This window comes from Diceros bicornis, chromosome 15, assembly GCF_020826845.1.
Source record: "Diceros bicornis minor isolate mBicDic1 chromosome 15, mDicBic1.mat.cur, whole genome shotgun sequence".
Taxonomy (NCBI): Eukaryota; Metazoa; Chordata; class Mammalia; order Perissodactyla; family Rhinocerotidae; genus Diceros; species Diceros bicornis.
Window position 1 is genome coordinate 4,817,617 of NC_080754.1, and position 18,555 is coordinate 4,836,171.

The window sequence follows — 18,555 nt, forward strand, 5'->3', positions numbered from 1 at the left end:
ATGTATTGTAACCACTGCCAAGGCAGTGCAATCTCTTGCTTCCTAGATTTCCACTGGGGGTTTTCCTGTTGTTAGAGTAGCCACACCTTTCTGTGAGTTTCAGGTGTTTTAGCCATTTTGGAAAAAGAAGAGAGGGGAAAAGAAAGGAACTCACCAGATGAAGAGATGATACCTGAAAATGGAAAGGTCACAGGAGAAAGTGGAGTGTGTGTTACCTTCTGGCTGAGGCCAGGAGATTGGGTGTGGATGTCACGTGTGTCCCCAGTGCAGTCACCCTTGCAGTGGGAATTCTCCCAGTTTAGCCACCACGGAGTATTGTTCCTTGTTTTTCTATAGTGCTTGTCAAAATGCTATGACAACTGGCTGGTTTTATGCAAACAGAGCCTGGCTTTCAGGAGACAGTGTGTCTGAAAGTCAAACATGGATGGCAGCCATTGGCATGCAAAGGAGTCAGAAACCACAGATTGTTTTCTCGTTGGATGAACAGCTTAAAGCAATGTAAAGTTAATTGAAGAATTCCTTAAAAGTGAAGTCAGACTAAAAGAAATGCTCTAAGTCTATAATTTACTAAATGCGAAAGATCTGTAAGTGGTAGTGAGACTAAAAGAATCTGGGGAAAAGAAAGAACATTTTTGTAAACAGATCTGGCTTGTATTATTGCCTAGGCAGTTTTAATTATTTGTTCTAATAATGTAGATCGGCAGAAGAATCTCTAATTAGGTAAAGCTTGATTTATGGAGTTGGCCTCGTAAACCATGATGTCATGGTGTGCTGCAGAAAATTACAGGCCTGGTCTTGCAGTTGAAAACTATTATTTCTACCTAAGACTAGTCACACTCTGCATGTCTTATTGTCGCAAAACCAAAGCATCCTGTGTTCTTGTTCTCAGTGCCCATTGCCCAGGTAAATTCAATGTATATTATTACTCATTAAGTAATTTGTCAAATATAGATTTAAAAAACTGAGGAGGCAGGGGGAGAGTTTAACTACTGACTCGAGTAGTTAAAGAAATCTTTACTTCTTAGGAATTAGAGACCAACCTATGATCCTTTGCAGCAGTGGATTTATTCCCTCTCCAGCTGACAGACTGGCAAGAACACGCCAAACTGTCAAAAGTAGTGTCCGTGTGTCCGTCCGTCCCTCCATCTCACAACCCTAACCCCATCCTCTACTTTCCCTCTCCGTCCCTAGCCACTTCCCCAAAAAGCTGTTTCAGCCTATTTCATCTGGTTTAAGTAAGAGCCTGGGGCCTCTCCACGTTTTACCCTTTTCCCTGTTCCCTTTCCCATTGTCATGGAAGCCTTGATGTAGGGCCAAGGCCTTGCCTCTGATTATAGGCCTGCTGATTATAATTTCCTAACATTTTTCTTGCATTAATTATACGTTAATGATTTCATTTTCTATGGTTTCCCATTTCAATTTTGTTAAAGTAGAACAAGACTTTAGAAGGAATCCTTCTAGATTTTTACAGTTCGTTTTCCATTCTTTTAGAACTGTCTGACCTACATCTGTCTTGATAGCCATTTTAAGTGATCTGCCTTTATCAGGTCTTCTCAAACTATTCGATGTACTCTACAAACAACTCCTGCCTTTCACTGTTGTATTTCATCGGTTTACATAATATTTGATTAAAGTATGTAATTGTAATAAAAAGCCCATCAAGCATAGACAGGTTTGGGAACAAACACAGTCTTCAAACAGTTGGAAGAAGCACGTGAGGCCCACCAGAGAACAGCCCTCTAGCCTCCAGCATTTGTATGTGCTGGCTCAGTCTGAGTTAAACAGAGGGAAGAACTGGGGGCGCGGAGCGAGGTGACGAGAACTGCCGACTCTGTGCTCTCCACATTCTCTCCACTTGGCACACGAGACCCGGTGGTTGCATGACTTGCCCAAGGTCAGGAGATGAGTTGATAGCAAAGCTGGGTGTCCTGACTCCCAAGCCAGAGTTTCCCAGGGCACCAGAGGAGGCTTGACATCCTGGTCTTTGCTGCGCTTGCCTGGTGCTGGCTGAGCGCGGGTTTGTAGAGTGTACTTTGACTGTCACCACCAGCTATCTGTCTGGATACTGACTTCACCCATTGTTTTTGTGGTGCTAATTAACACACATTTTTCTTTAAATTCTTCTTGCTATCAAAAATGATCTTTATTACAGGGAGTTAATCCGGGTATTGAATTTATCATTTGTCTCTAAATGACCATAATTAGATAAGAGAGAGAGGCTGCATGGAAGCTTGTCTACAGCCTGTACTGTTCATGGCTGCTTTTGTCCCAGCCCATAATGTTCGTGGCTGCTTTTGTCCATCTAAGGGCAATTTTTAAAGGGCATAGGCCTCTGAGACCAGTCTCAGTTATTGGGGTTGAGGCAAGGTGATAAGGTTTATATTTATTTGATCTCTTTCACAAACCGTATGTGCTGACTTGCCTAATATCAAGTTGGAAAGATTTTCTTTTAAGTCACTTTTCTTTTCCCGCCCTTTCCTTCCAGTGCTTCTCTCCTGCCCCACTCCTTTCAGAAAAGACTTGATGTTACCTAGCGTCAAAATGTGCCTACAACTGGGCAGTTAAAAATAAAATCAAAACCATTATGTTGAATATGAAGGAAAGGGGAAAATGTTGTACTCAAATCCCTGAGGTAAAATGGTTGTGTTGTTATGAACATTGCATTTAGCTCTGTGTTTCCTGGTAGACAAAGCAAAACAAGACATTTGGGTTCACATTATTTTTATTTGCTGAAGGGAAACACATCAGATCTTCCAGAGAGATGTTGTTACCAGGCACTTCACTCTTTATTCACTTTTTGTCAGGCTATACATGGTACATCATTCAGTATTTTTACCATTGCTTGTTTCAGGAATTGACTTGGACTTGTCAAGGTTGCCATAGGAGTTTAGACTTTCATAAGTGAGCGTTATTTTACATGTGCAAATCAGAATATAAAAAAAAAGGAAAAGAAATTCAATGGATGGATTAATATTTGTCCCCCTTCGGGATATTTTAAAACTCTACTAAAATGAGGATCAGTAATATAGTGGGGATTTGTACACACTTTAGAGTTTGAGAAGCCCTTTGTAGTCCATCTCTATTCTTTGTTGATGAGGAGCAGAAGCCCAGAGAAGATAAGTAATTTGCCAGTCACCAGGCTTGTTGGTGATAGCAGCAGCCTGGACCCAAGGTCCCTGGATACCACCCTGGGCCTCAGAGCACCCTTGTCTAGGAATCACAGGTAAAGTGAGATGTGGCACTGGATCTGGTATGGACCAGCACCATACCTCACTACCAGGCACTGGGGACATAGACTGTGAAGTGAGCAGGATTTAGACTTGATGAAGTCGGAATATGCAGAAGAGGAGTTTCTTCAGGGAGCTTCTCTTTTCACCAAGAAGAGAGACAGGGTGGACCTCTCTCCTAGATTGCTGTCAAATCACTGTGGAGGGGAAAACTAGAATAATAGTGCTCTTTCTTTACCTTGTTTTTAAATAAATACTTTGTCTAAACCTCCCTTTCTTCAGTCAGAATTGTGGGCAAGTTTGTGTTGTATTTTATGACATTAAGTTGATAAGAGAACTTTGAGCAGAGAGGGGTCCCAAGCTCAAGCTGCCTGCAGCAGTCCAACAAGTACCAACAGCTGTTTACTCCCCAGAAAGCCAGGTGTAAGACCGCAGGGAGTGGGACCTGTAGTGAAGCACAGAGCCAGCCAGTGTCCTGTCTCCAGGGGGCAGCTGCTTCTCAGCTCCAACTGGTTTTTGTCATGTGAAAAATATAGTTGACCAGATCCAGTGTTTTGACAGAAGCTAGAAGTCTGGATTCTTGAGTTAAATCTCCTGATTTTAAATGTTGGCAACTCCTTTTTTCCACTTGCTCAAGCCAGAAACCTTGGGGTTGTCCTTGACTATTCTCTTCCTTTCAAAACCCACATCTAATCCACCAGGAAATCCTGTTGGCTCTACCCTCAAAATGTATTCAGAATCGGATCACTGCTTGTGATCTGTAGCACTGCTGTAGCCCAGAGCACCGTCGTCTCTCTCCAGGATTATTGCAGTGGCCTCCTAACTGGTCTCCCTTCCATGCTTTCTCTCCTACAGTTAGAGGGATTTATTGAAGCATAAGTCAGATCATGTTGCTGCTCTGCTTGCAACTCTTCAGATGCTTCCCCTCTCACTCAGAGTGAAAGCCACAGGCCTCCCGATGCCCTGTGAGGCTCTCTCACCTCATCTCTGCAGCCACAGCGGCCTCCTGCCTGTTCCTCAAGTACACCAGCTCATTTCCTCTTCATGACCTTTGCCCTTGCTGCTGCCTTGCCTGGAATGCTCTTTCCCCGGTATCTCCAGGACCCATTCACCCCTCCAACCCTGTGCTCAAATGTCATCTTCTCCATGAGGCCTTCCTTGGCCACACTATTTAAACTTGCAGCCACACACGCATGCATACATGCACCCTTTCTCTCCCCTCCTCGGCTTTGTTTTTCGCTTTGGCACACATCATGATCTAGTATACTACATACTTTTCTTGTTTATTACCTGTCTTCCACATTAGGATGTAAGTTCCAAAAGGTGAGGGCCTTTGTATGTTTTTGTATATTTGTTCACTGCTGGATACTTAACATCTAGAAATGTGCCTCACACATAGTAAGTGCTCAGTAAATGTTTGATGGATAAATGAATCTGAAAAAACAATTTCTTCAATGTTGGGCCAAACAAAACTCTTCAGTGGGCCAAACCCAGCCTACACCCACTTTGGCCTGAGGTCAGAAAGAAGACCGACCTGCACCTCGTAGCTTGGAAACAGACTTCATGACCGCATCATGACACCTGCCCTGCTCAGGAAACCCTAGAAGAACTCTTCACCCCACTCCTACAGACTGTGTCCTCTCAGTACCACCCTGCTGAACTTGAGCACTTGCTTGTTGTTTTATGCTCAGTGCTTTTTCCCAATACCTTGCTGTTTAGAATATAGAGCATGTTACGTAAATTAGTTCAGCCTCCTAAGTGAACTTCCAAACCTCTGAAGGGGGGAAACATTTGAGCAGTTGACTTACTTTCCACAACACCAAGTTCAGGGTTGGACAAGCAGGGAGTAAGAGGAAGAGCACTGCAAACAGAAGGAAAAGCACGTGTGAAGACATTCAGGTGAAGAGCAAGGGACACTAGGGTAGGGAGTGAAGGAGAGGAGCGGCAGGAAAAGACATTGTGGAGGTGGCAGGGCCAGTCTTGCAGGAGAGGGGTTTGGATGTTATGTTACGTCCCATGGGAAGACTCAGAACTCATTACTGTGAACTGTTCACGTACAACTCAGCAAAAAATAAATAAATAAACAAATAATTATATATACTTAGACTATACCAAATATACATTACTTGCAGTTTGTTGTTTTGTTTTGGGTGAGGAAGATTGGCCCTGAGCTAACATCTGTGCCCATCTTCCTCTACTTTATATGGGATGCCGCCATAGCACGGCTTGATGAGCGGTGCATAGGCCCACGCCCAGGATCTGAACCCGTGAACCCCAGGCCACCAAAGCGGAGAGCACAAACCCAACCACTATGCCACTGGGCCAGCCCTAATTGCAGTTTTTATAGCTCAAGGTTTATTCTAGCCTTTGTGTTCTCATCATAAAAAAGAATCAAATATTGAGCAGTTTACTAACATTCCACAGAAGATAGAACAAGAATTTTTTTGTTCAGTGGATGAGAATAGTAAAACATTTCTCATGGTTGTTTGTTTTTAACTTCAGAATTCTGCAAGCCGGGCCGGCCTCATGGCTTGGCGGTTGAGTGTGCGCGCTCCGCTACTGGCGGCCCGGGTTCGGATCCCGGGCGCACACCGATACACCGCTTCTCCAGCCATGCTGAGGCCTTGTCCCACATACAGCCACTAGGAAGATGTGCAACTATGACGTACAACTGTCTACTGGGGCTTTGGGGAAAAAAAAGGAGGAGGATTGGCAATAGATGTTAGCTCAGAGCCAGTCTTCCTCAGCAAAAAGAGGAGGATTAGCATGGATGTTAGCTCAGGGCTGATCTTCCTCACAAAAAAAAAAAAAGGAATTCTGCAAGCCAAACTGAGCCACTTAGAGGGATTTTGTAGCTTATCCTTGGCTATCTATTGACTAAAAGGGCAGATTCTGAGTCATGATCACGTTTGAGATATCAGCAGTCAAAGCAAAATCAAGCTATAGGTAATCTGGAAAGCTGAGGTGAAGAACAAGGGTTAGGATGAGGTTTAGACAATGGAACATTCAGAGACAGCCCAGGTATGACATAAGTAAGAACTGTGAGAAGAAAAACTTCACAGCTCTTTGTAGCTTTCTCACAACTGCTTTTCATTTCAGTGGCATGAAATGGAAATTATAGAAGTAGAGAAATGCAGAACTGAAAAGGACCATAGAGACCCTTTTTTTTTTTTTTTTGGTGAGGAAGATTAGCCCTGAGCTAATATCCGTTGCCAGTCCTCCTCTTTTTGCTGAGGAAGGTTGGCCCTGGGCTGATATCTGTGCCCATCTTTACTTTATTTGGGACGCTGCCACAGCATGGCTTGACAAGCAGTGTGTCAGTCCATGCCCAGGATCCGAACCTGTGAGCCCCTGGCAACCAAAGTGGAGCACGCAAACTTAACCGCTACACCACCAGGCCAGCCCCCCATAGAGACCCTATTTTGCAGGGGAGGAAACTGAGGCCCAGAGAGCACTAAAGACTTGCTCAATGTCACACAACTCAAGTTAATGTAGGCTCAAGTTAGAATTTGGAACTCCTATTTTCTAGCTCAATATTCTTTTCTCTACTTTCTTGGGCATTTTTTGACTGTATAGTCATTGGAGTTGCACCAAAAAGGAATGAGCTGGTATGGATGAGAAAGAGAGCTGTTTGCCGCCAGAAGTGAGTGATCAGGCAGAAGCTGCACAATGGCTACCTGACATGCAAGTTGATTTTCGATGACGGAAACTTGGAGTCAGAGTCCTCTAAGAGCTTCCCCAACTCTAATTTTAATGAGTTGAGATGATTTTAATCATATTTGTAATAGGGTAATTATTTGTCCTTTCTGCTTACAAAAATTATTGTTCATTCTCGTTCATGCATGTCTCAGCCACTCTAGTCTTCTCATAACCTGTTTTCCCTTTGAGAGCACCTGTTTCAAAGCTGCTTAGTAATGCAGTGTGACCAAAAAGCAGGCCAAGACTCCAAGCTCTGTTCACTACTTGGAATGGTGAGTAATCGCTGCACCCATAACTAATTCAACTGTCTACATTAGACCGGCATCCAGTAACTGCTGATTTTCCTCTACCACACAAATACTGATCAGCTATATAGTTAGCAGGAGGGAGATGCGTGGCAGTGAAATCAATCAGCTTTCCTGCCCTACAGCAAGGACCTGGAATACTAAAAGTTTTGGTCAATTCATAACCCAATAAGGTATAAATTATTTTTAAAGTAGATCATGGTAAAATTATTTACTATGCAACTATGTAGCCTATTTTTGGCTTAGGAATGAGAATGTGTAGATTTACATTACAATATAAAATGCATGAGATATGAATTCTGATTAGAAATGTATTTGCCAACTGATAATATCTGTGTGAATATAAATATCTCTGCACACTGCTCGATTCTGAATATAAAATTATCTCTGCCCATCCCATCTCCATCCCTTTGTCCAGCTTCAGATCTGATTTTTTTCTGCTATAATTTAGAAGGTATTTTCTCAGGCATCAACATTTTTAGACTATGTGCTTAATAGTCGTGTTTATTTAGGGAATTTCCAGAAAACAAGTGATTCAGTTTCGTGTGCCCTAAGTGCCTCTCCAGTGGAGACCAGGGTGAGTTATTCATTGTAGTAGAGATGTGGTCTCACTGGGGCCCATCTCCATAGGTTCAAAAATGGATTTTAAACTTCTATCCTGCGGTCCTGTGGGAATGTTTCCAATATCCTTATTTCCCTTGCTTCTGCTGACCCTGGATTCATTTGGGAGGTGGGATGAGGGAGGAAATGGTGGTAGAGTTTCACATATAATCATGATGATCCAGTAAGGCATTGAAGGACTGACTCTTTTTTTCAAACATAAAGGAAACTAAGAGCCCAACAAGGCAGAAGCCATATCACAGGACTAGAGAAGTTGAATACATCATTATCCGGAACCAACACAGAAACAAACTTGAGATACACGTCTCCTGTCTCCGGTGTCAGTTCCTTTGTTTACTGTCCCATTCCACCCTTACGGAAAAGTCAAGCTAGGCTCTATTTCCTTCCAAGACTGACCAGACAGGGAGGTCAGGCAGTGTATTTGCCTCACTTTCTCCGACAAAAACCCCCTAGGGCAGTGTTGACAAACTTCTCCTGTAAAAGGTCAGATAGTACATATTTTAGCCATGTGGTTTCTATAGCAACTACTCAACTCTATCATTATAACGCAAAAGCAGCCACAGGCAATACATGAACAAGTGAGCATGGCTGTATTCCAATAAAACTTTATTTATGGTCACTGAAATTTCAATTTTATAGATTTTTCACGTCATGAAAAATTATTCTAATTTTTATTTTTTTCCAAACATTTAGAAATTATTCTTACATGTTATACAAAACCAGACTGTGGACCAGATTTTGGCCCACTAGCCATAGTATGCTAACCCCTGCCCTGGGAGAACAAATAATGAAATATGAGGAAGACTCTAGGTGTTAAAACATGAAGAGACAGAATATGATACCTGAAGGATAGATGATGTAAATGTGGTGGGGAATGACTGATGGGTATGTACCTGCAGCGAGAGTGGTGGACACCCTGACCCCTAATTCTATTTTAGGTCATCTTGGTTGGTACTCGGTCAAATTCCAGATTGGTTATTTTGATTTACTCTCTAAAGATTTACGAAAGGCAGATTTTAGCTTGTGTTAGAGAAAAAAAGCAGAAATAAGAAGAGGACGTGTAACTTAGAGTTTGCCATAAAGTATGCAGCGCAAATGGAACATTTTATTAGGAGTGGCACTGGTGGTTTTCGTTATCAGTGAATCATTGTGAAGTCTGTCTGAGGCAGGGAGGAGGCAGCTAGCCGTATTCCTCTTTCACAGAAACTAGTTCCTGACATTGTAAAGCTCTCATAGAATATGTCTTCTGCCATGCTGAAAGAACCCGAAAAATCTCTACTTTTATGACATAAAAGCTATATTGATAAACTTTAAATTAAAAAACTCAATACCATAAAGGACTATTTTTTAAAATAAGATCAGTGATTTACATACAGTTGAGTACAGCTTTTGTTGCTCTGTAGGTCCACTTACCTACAACAGCTGCATAAACGGTGGTGTAGTTATTTATAACAAAGGAGCATTAATTATTATGATAATGATAATATAATTACCATTTTTTGAGCAGCTACTATCTGCTGCTGCCAGCTACCATACATTATCTCACTTATTCCCACAACAGCCCTGCAAGGTAGGTATCCCTTTCCTGTTGAAGATGAAATCGAGGCCCAGTCCTGCACACACATGAGAAATGGTGGCAGAAAAACAGAATTTGGAAAAACCATCCTCAAATATGTTGCTGGCTATCATTATTTTATGTTAATTTTCCTCTACATGATTATTGTACAGTAATACAGTTATTTCAGTCCCTTAAAACCTTGAAAAATAAGACCAGTTGTGTCTTTTAATATTTGTGATTTGTGTGTCCATTCATTGCTGGCAATTTCTAGGCAGGCTGCAGCCTTGAACTATTCACTGTCTGAACTTGCCCTTAAAGAATTCTTCCTCCGCCCTACCTCTATCAAGTGAGAACCAATGAAAAACCCCCAAGCTCTGCAGCTGCAGTTCTGGAAAACTTCCATCAAAACTCTCATTCCCACATCCCCTTGTAAAATCACAGTTCCTAGAGCTTGCTGTTATCTTCTTGAAGGTCATGAGTAATGCTTGTAACATTGTAAAACTTCCACAGCAAACACTGTCTGCAAGACCCAGATTCCTTCATTGAGCTGTGTAACTCACCTATATACCAAGACATTTACTGCCCCTCGACTGCTCTACTCTCAATTCTTACCCAGTAACCTGAAAAGCAAATATTAGGATTAGAGCATTTTAAATAATCAATAGGAAAACTGGAAAGCTTAAAGAATTTCAGAAAGTGCTTCTCTGACAGATCAGAACTGAATAAAAATCCCTGGTATATTGAGAATATGAGGTGACTCAGCCTTGTTCTTGTCCCTCTAAGTTTTATTCTTTCCATGAATTGTTTTTAGGATTCAGAGGTCAAGTATCCAGTATACCTGTCTCAAAGGAAACAATTTAATTTTTCCTAAATGTAGAATGTAGTGCCAAAGTGGCTGTTTTATGTATGACTGAGTGATACCAAAATCCAGTTTTTAGCAGCCTTTTCATATGTGAATCATGTTATTTAATCCAGATTTCTTTGAAACCACAAGCAGACACACAGTATGGATATTTGATTGAAGAAATATGGTTGCTGTTATTCACCCTGCCATGCTTTGTTTTGCTTACATTAATGACCAATTAATACAGTTAAGGAAAAAAGTAAATTTGCATCATCATCCATTGAAATACACGAGACTGGATGATGGTGATTACGGACACAAGACTACATCAAGAGATAATTTCCTGATCTGTATGTATCACAACCTTGATTTTTCTAGACTGTCCCACAAGTACATCCAGGAACTCAGGAGGGAAAAAAGCTGCAGCTAGGAGACAAATATGTGCACCACTTATTGTCTGGAGAAGACACATGCTCGTGGCAGCAATGGAAGTTACTGGGTCTGTATTTATTTACAACGTGAAGGCTGCAGAGTGTTAGCATTCTCATTGTACCGAGACGTAATGGAAAGAATTCATTCGCATTTTCACACTAGCCTTAGTAAGGAATGTACCTTTTGAATCAACATTGGTTAAAAGGTTTTCATTTAGTTCCAGTAACCCCAAAAGATTCTTTCTTTTGCCTAAATAATGGAGAAAATGATTTGAGGCCTCACATCCCATCTGAATTTACTGCTCTTTGTCACTGAAGCATATTTCTTTATCAGTAAAACTGAGGAGACACATATTTTTTAAAATTTAACAGAAGATATCTACTATTTAGGTAAGACAGTGAGCTCAGATTTATGGTGGAGAAACCCTCATAATTCAAAAGAGACTTTCTTGAAATAATGTTGATAAAGAATATCAGTGACAGTTTTCCTAATGGGAAGGAGGGACATGCTTTATAAACCAAGACTTTCTGTGAAATAAGCAGCCTCAGGAGAATGTCCGCTCTCCTCAGTGAGCAGTATATACATATTTATATCTGTTGGAGGTCTTTTTTTTCCCCCAGAGTAGGGTGTCTCAATGACTGCAATTTTCTGCTTTCCCCTAATAATATTTTGACTATCAGTTATTTAAGTATCAGAAAACAACTTGGGATATCAAGAAAAAGCTATCTTCGTATATTTCTTCAGCAAAATGCTAGGGTTTTTCTTTGTCTTCCCTAAGGCCTATTTCTCTTATTTTATTTTATTTTTTAGAAGTTTCTCTATGTCATAAATATATATTCAAAATGTTTAAATTACTTGTATTTCAAGTTAGTGCTTTCCAAGAGGATTAGACTAGTTAGTGGTTTGACAATGAAAACCATGGTCATTTTCAAGTCCCTTAGACCAAATATATTGAAAAAATTAAATTCATAAATGAATGAGCATTTTATAAGCGTTTTTTTCTTAAATTTTAAATGAAGAGGCATTCACATGAACCTTTTATACTGCTATCTGGTTCCTGGCAATTCAAACACCTTACCTTTTTTTCACCCCACCAAACTAATAAAGAAATTGAGCCATAGAGGAGGCAGAAACTTTTTTCATTCGGGTAAGGGAGTGTTGCTTGACTGCCTTTAAATTGTTTTTTTATTATGTAAAATATAGAGAAAAAAGAACCCCCATGACAGCTGCAGCAGTCATTAACTCATGGTCACCTTTGTTACATCTGTACTCCTTTCCCCCACACTGGATTCTTGAGAAGCAAATCCCAGACATCATATATTTCATGTGGATTGCCTATTATGTGGTTTGAACATTGTTGGGCTTTGAGGATAAAGAAATGAATGAGACATGGTCCTTGTTCTCAGAGATCTCATCAAATCCATCTGGGGTAATAATGTTTGGTAGTCAGCATAGTTATAATATAAGTTCATTGTAACATAGACCCAAACCCTAAAACCCCTGAACCAGTTCTCAGCATGGCAAATACCTAATATAAAAGGAATAATTTTATAATATGAGTCCCTGGAACCAATTTTCTGAAGACCTTTTAAAGCATGAAAAATTTCCTAGTTCCCCTTGCCACAAGCATCTTCAAGCAGAGATACCCAGTAGCACTCAGCACACATGGCACCTAGATTTTGGCTTCTAAATCTCCTTTCTCACTAAAAGGAACCAGTGCTCCTTGGAGAAGTGGCTGACTTCAGGGCTGATGGAAGAAAAACAAGATGAGCCTTGGAACATTTTTTCATGCCAAGATGTTAGGAAGTGCTCAAAAAATGATGGGGACATGTCAAAGGACACAGGAACCAGCTTGAAGGGACTCCCATTGGTCAAATCTGGGACAACTTGAGGAAGAAAGTAACTAATAATAATGGAATACAATTCATTGAATAAAATAAGAATCCATGAGTGAGTTCATAGTGATAATAAATACAGGCATACCTCAAAGATATTGATTCCAAATCACTGCAGGAAAGCAAATATTGCAATAAAGCAAGTCACACAAATTTTTTGATTTCCCAGTGCATATGAAAGTTATGTTTACACTATACGGTAGGTTATTAAGTGTGCAGTAGCATTGTACATACAAAAAAAAAACAATGTACATACCTTAATTTAAAAATACTTTATATCATCTGAGCCTTCAGTGAATCATAATCTTTTTGGTGGAGGGTCTTGTAAAAAAAGGCAATATCTGTGGAGCACAATAAAATGAGATATATGTGTAAATAGATACTACATGCATAAGAAGTAAAAGCATTTTTACAGTAGAATGCCAATTAATAAATGTGGAATTAATGATAGATTAGAAAAGCACCATTTTGCAACCAGCACAGTTATATTGATTCAGGCAAGAAGTATCAGTGGATGCTAAAACTAGTAAGTGAAAGTGAGTGAAGAACGGAATACTTACATATTTGAAAGAATCTCTCCACAAGTTACTTATTAATAGCCCTGGGAAGTAGTGGGTTTAGAGAGGAGAGGACTGGTAGTAACACCTTAACCACGTGATCAAAATTACATTCATCAATAATAGAACAAACTAACATCATGTGCCTCTTGATGTTATGCATTGAGAAAAACATCTGTGATATTCCTGCCCCCCAAAATGCATAATTAATTTAATATTACGGAAATATCAGGCAAGCCCAAACTAAAAGATACTCTTCAAAAATGTCAGTGTAACAAACACAAAGAAAAGCTGAGGAGCTGTTTCAGGTTATAAAAAACCAAAGAGATATGAAAACTAAATGTATATGTGATCCTGGATTGGATCCTGGACTAGAAAAAAAATATTACAGAAGAACATTATTGGGACAATTGGAAAATTTGAATAAAGTCTGTGCGTTAAACAATAATATTGTGACTATGTAAGTTTCCTGATTTTGACCATTGTACCATCATTAGGTAGGGGATTATCTTTATTCTTAGGAAATATACATTGAAATATTTAGGAGCAAAGGGACATGATGTCTGCAGCTTAATCAGATGGTTTAGAAAAACAATGTGTATATATGGAAAGAGAGAATAAAATACAAAAGCAAAATTTTAATAATTGGTGAATCTGGGTGGAGTATAGAAGAGTTTTTTGTGCTATTCTTGAAACTTTTCTCATAAGTTTGAAGTTATTTCAAAATAAAAAAAAATTTTAATAAAAAAATTTTAAAACAAAGCAAATACACACATGTGTACACACACAGTTATCGTCACTTTTTTTTTTTTTTTTTGCCGAGGAAGGTTCACCCTGAGCCAATACCCGTTGCCAATCTGCCTCTGTTTTTTTGTATGTGAGCCGCCATCACAGCATGGCCACTGACAGGCAAATGGTGTAGGTCCTCGCCCGGGAACCAAACCCAGGCCACCAAAGCGGAGCATGCTGAACTTAACCGCTAGGCCACCAGGGCTGGCCCAGTTATCTTCACTTTGAATAAAGCCAACTCAAAATATAAATATCTGAAAATTATACCCAAAGATAAACTGAGGAATATAAAATTTTTTCTCCCAATAAATTTGCTGCAGAAATCTTTTAAATAGCAATCTTCATGTTAAAATTATAAAATTTGTAAAAATGTAGTGAACATAGAAGCACAGTTTCCCAAAGCCCAATCTGTAATTGAGGCACCCATGCGGTTGTTTTCTCTCTGGCTTGGTAATAGTTGTTGTATCCGTCTGGCTTGCTTTGGAAAGCTCCTTGCATAGAGCTGCGTATGAGTGCGTGCTTAAATATTTTTGAAGAAAATGATGGTGATGATAACCTGCCCCAAACACAGAGTAATACCTTTGCAGCACTGAGGCTCTACTTCAGGTTTCTTTCTTCCAATTACCTGAGTAGTTTTTAAAGCCACCTGAAGCCAGATTTTAGGAGCTCTGCTCCTTCCACTAAGTGGCTTTGAACCTCTTGGATTTTTCTTTTTATCTCTTTTCCTCTCGTTAATTTTTTTTTTTGCCTTTTGCTCCCCAAAGCCCCAGTAGATAGTTATATGTCATAGTTGCACATCCTTCTAGTTGCTGCATGTGGGACGTGGCCTCAGCATGGTCAGACAAGCGGTGCATCAGTGCGCGCCAAGGATCCGAACCCGGGTTGCCAGTAGCAGAGCGTGGTCACTTAACTGCTAAGCCACGGGGCCGGCCCTCCTCTCTTTAATATTTTAAAGGAATAATAAGAATAGTAATGAAGTAATGAGTCTATTATTTTGAGCCTATCGAAAACATATTGCTTTACTAATCACAAAAAAGGGTAAGATCTTCAATTATCCAAAAGCTGATTAGCCAACATCCCATCTTGCCTCTTTCTTCTTTTTTTTTACCATTTTGCCGCTCATAGAGAATTGGAGTAGAAAGTAGAAACAAGCAGAACTAGTCAATCAAATGTAGTTTCTTATAAAAGGTTTGTTTTGTTTATTTATTTTGGTAAGGAAAATTAGCCCTGAGCTAACATCTGTTGCCAATCCTGCTCTTTGCTGAGGAAGGTTGGCCCAGGGCTAACATCCGTGCCTGTCTTCCTCTACTTTATATGTGGGATGCCTGCCACAGCGTGGCTTGATAAGTGGTGCATAGGTCTATGCCCAGGATCTGAACCTGCGAACCCCGGGCCGCCAAAGCAGAGCGCACGAACTTAACCACTATGCCACTGGGCTGGCCTCTGGTTTGTTTTAATTTTAAAATTAACATGCATTGTCTGTAATAGCAAAGGTTAGAAATAACCTAACCATACTTCTGTAGGGACTGGTTAATACTTGTGGAATACTATGCTGCCATAAACAAAGACTGGAAAGGTCTTTATGGATTGCTACGGAAAGATCTCCAACATGTATTGTTAAGTCCAAAAAGGACAGTACAGAACAGTCCATATTGAATGCTACTATTTGCATAGAATAAAAGGGGGAAAGAATATATGTGTATATACACACACACATATACACACATATTTGCCTGCCTATGTATAAAATATCTCTGAAAAGATATACACACACACACATAAAATTGTTTGCCTGAGGAGATGAGATTTGGTGTTAGGACACAGGTTCATTAATTTCAGCATTAATAGGTGTTAAAAAACTCCTAAATTTAATGCCTATAGAAGAAAATAGGAAACTGTACTTTTCACCACTGTTTTATTGCTGTAGAAATTACTGTCCTATAATGATAGTTCATCAAACATAGAGATACTTCAGAACATTTCACTGTGATGATGAAAATCATTCTGCATTTTATCTGATTCAGTTAGTCTGGTTCACTTGTTAACTTGATCTCACAAAACTGATCAGCATGTTTTCATGAGTGTTCTTGGTCACAGGAGTACATCCCATGAATGAATACAAGACTCACTTGCTGCAGGAATGATAAAGAGCTGAAAAGAAGAAAGCTGTTTTCAGTGGAGTTCTCCAAAAATATCAGCTTGGTTTGATAGCCCATGAGAAGTAGAAGGGTAAAACTCATTTCAAATTAGATACTGTTGGATTCAGTGTTCTTATAATATGTGGAATACCAGGAGTTTCTCAGGAAAGCCAGAAACCAAATAAGACCTGGGAAATTTTTAGGAATCCAGTAGCATCTAAAAGAGTATCCTCCTTGGAGTTGATATTTTATTATAGCACCAATTGTTTTTCAGCAAAGATCTCATACTTCCCTTAAACAGGATATTAAATGGCACAGTAATTTTTTCCCCTAATGGTTCTCTTTGTAGTTAACAGCTTTCTTTATCAGTCCACCTGCCTTTTATAAGTGGCTAAATAGAATCATTCCAAGCTGTTTGAATACTCCTTTTTCTTCCTGCATCTGCCAAAGTCAGTGAGAAGTAGGAACCTAAGACAGTCTCTGGAACAGGTGACTGTCTGTTACCACTTACAAACATAAAATTCAACAAACAGAAATTCTTCTCTTGTGGCTTATTTGCGTATTTCATGGTTCTCCCATTTAACTCTTCTTTAAAAAAAAAATCATTGTTATTCAAATAGAGTACTCATTCAGCCCTTAAGTGGTATATTAAAGCTCTCTGCACTGAGAATTCTTTGTGTAGTTCCAGTTAATAACACTGCATTTTTATAGAGGAGAGCACACAGATGCAACGGTGGTTTTGGAAACAACTTAGGTAGCATCCAGAAACATCTGCACATTTTCCCAGCGGCCTGAGTTAAATAAGTAGTGATTTGTACAGCCTTCTCTGCATCTGTTCTTTTCCCCCTTCCTTTTTTCAGCACATCTAGATGATTAATAAACTGAACACTCTGCGTATGCATTCTGACAGCCATGAGGACTGTGAGGGTTAACAAAACACACATCACCCAATGTTGGTATCATGAAACACCTCATTGGATGCCCTATACTAAGGGGGCTTTGGCATTTTGAGAGGTTGGTGCTGGGAGCCATTTGGGACTCTTTTCTCATCATAGTCAAATTGATATTTTCTCAGGTCATACTGTCAGTGGCTGGGTAGTGTCCCCTTGAGTCTGGATTATGCGTTAAAGAAATGATTTCTTTGCCTTAGGGAAGAGAGTTTAGTCTCATTATCTTAAAAAGTAAAAAGACGGTTTTCATAACCGTTTCATTGATTCCACTATGAATTTTGCTGAAAGACCAGCCCTGAAGCGTCTCTACTGCTGAATCCCAAGCTGCACAGTCCCCCAGTTGAGTCTGTGTGACTTGCTACCTTCCTAGAGACGTTTGGACGTGATCACAGAAGGGTGACTGCCAAGGTTTTATTTCAACTCAGATACAACTAAATGTAAGAAATCACTTACTGACACCTTTATTCTGCTTGCTCCACCCTAAATCACCATTTTGGGAAAAAGTTATATAGGATCTACAAAATGGTCTCCCTGTGTTCCAAGTTAATTTTGAGAATGGCCTTTTATGTCTGGTTTACAGTCTCTTTAGAAAGGCAGAATTATGATGGAAACACTGTGACATCCTAAGCTGTAACAAATGAGCTGTTCTTAAAGATAAATGTAACTTGATGTCTATAAAGCTAAATATTTACTTTCCAGATGATTTAGTGTGTCTTTGTTCCTTTCCACACTGGGCTTTTTCTTTCTGTGCATCCCTTCATCTCCAAGCTACTTTTTGTAGCCCTGTTATATCAGTGTTTTGTGATGTTAGAAAAAAGCAAAGAGTGTGAGGTCAAATTTTCCATTACATACCTCTACAGGAATGCCAGGGAACCTAGCCAAACTAAGTCTACAAAAAATAAAAATTACAGGAAAGATGATTCATTAATCAACAATTGCCGTACCAAAAAAAAATTAGTTGTATGTATTTGGTTTTGGGAGCAGGGAACGAGTGCAGACAGCCCAGCTATGGGGTGAAATGGGTATTTTATGCCTACATCGCTTGGTTTTAGATCTACTAGGGATCTTTTAAACTGTAAAATTCAGGAAAAGAATAACTCACTTTGCACCTAGATTTCTCGCAACTTTTTCTTCTTTCAAAATGAAAGTATATCATATGGTGACCCCAGCTACAATTTGATTTGAAAAATAATGACAGCGGAAAGATAGGATAGACAGGCTCGGCTTGCAGCTCAGGAACTGTGAGGACGTGAGCCTTTCCTTCCTCTCTCTTTTCTGTTACACGATCTTCGTCACTTCCTCTTCCTTTAACATACTTCTCCTTCTGCCTCCCTTTCTCTTTCTTTTGCCATAAATTCAGCATCTTGGTCCCAGCCTGAAATGTTGTCAGATCAATAGAAATGCTAGACTTTTGTCTTTAAAGTTACTATTAGGGCCGGCCCGTGGCTTAGCAGTTAAGTGCACACGCTCCGCTACTGGCAGCCTGGGTTCGGATCCCGGGCGCGCACCGACGCACTGCTTCTCCTGCCATGCTGAGGCC

General features: G+C 40.0%; 1 protein-coding gene across 3 annotated transcripts in view; it reads left to right on the forward strand.

Moving 5' to 3' along the window:
- The window catches only part of CMSS1 (cms1 ribosomal small subunit homolog), a 353,891-nt gene that overhangs the window by 197,674 nt on the left and 137,662 nt on the right, over positions 1 to 18,555 (forward strand). The window lies entirely within an intron of this gene.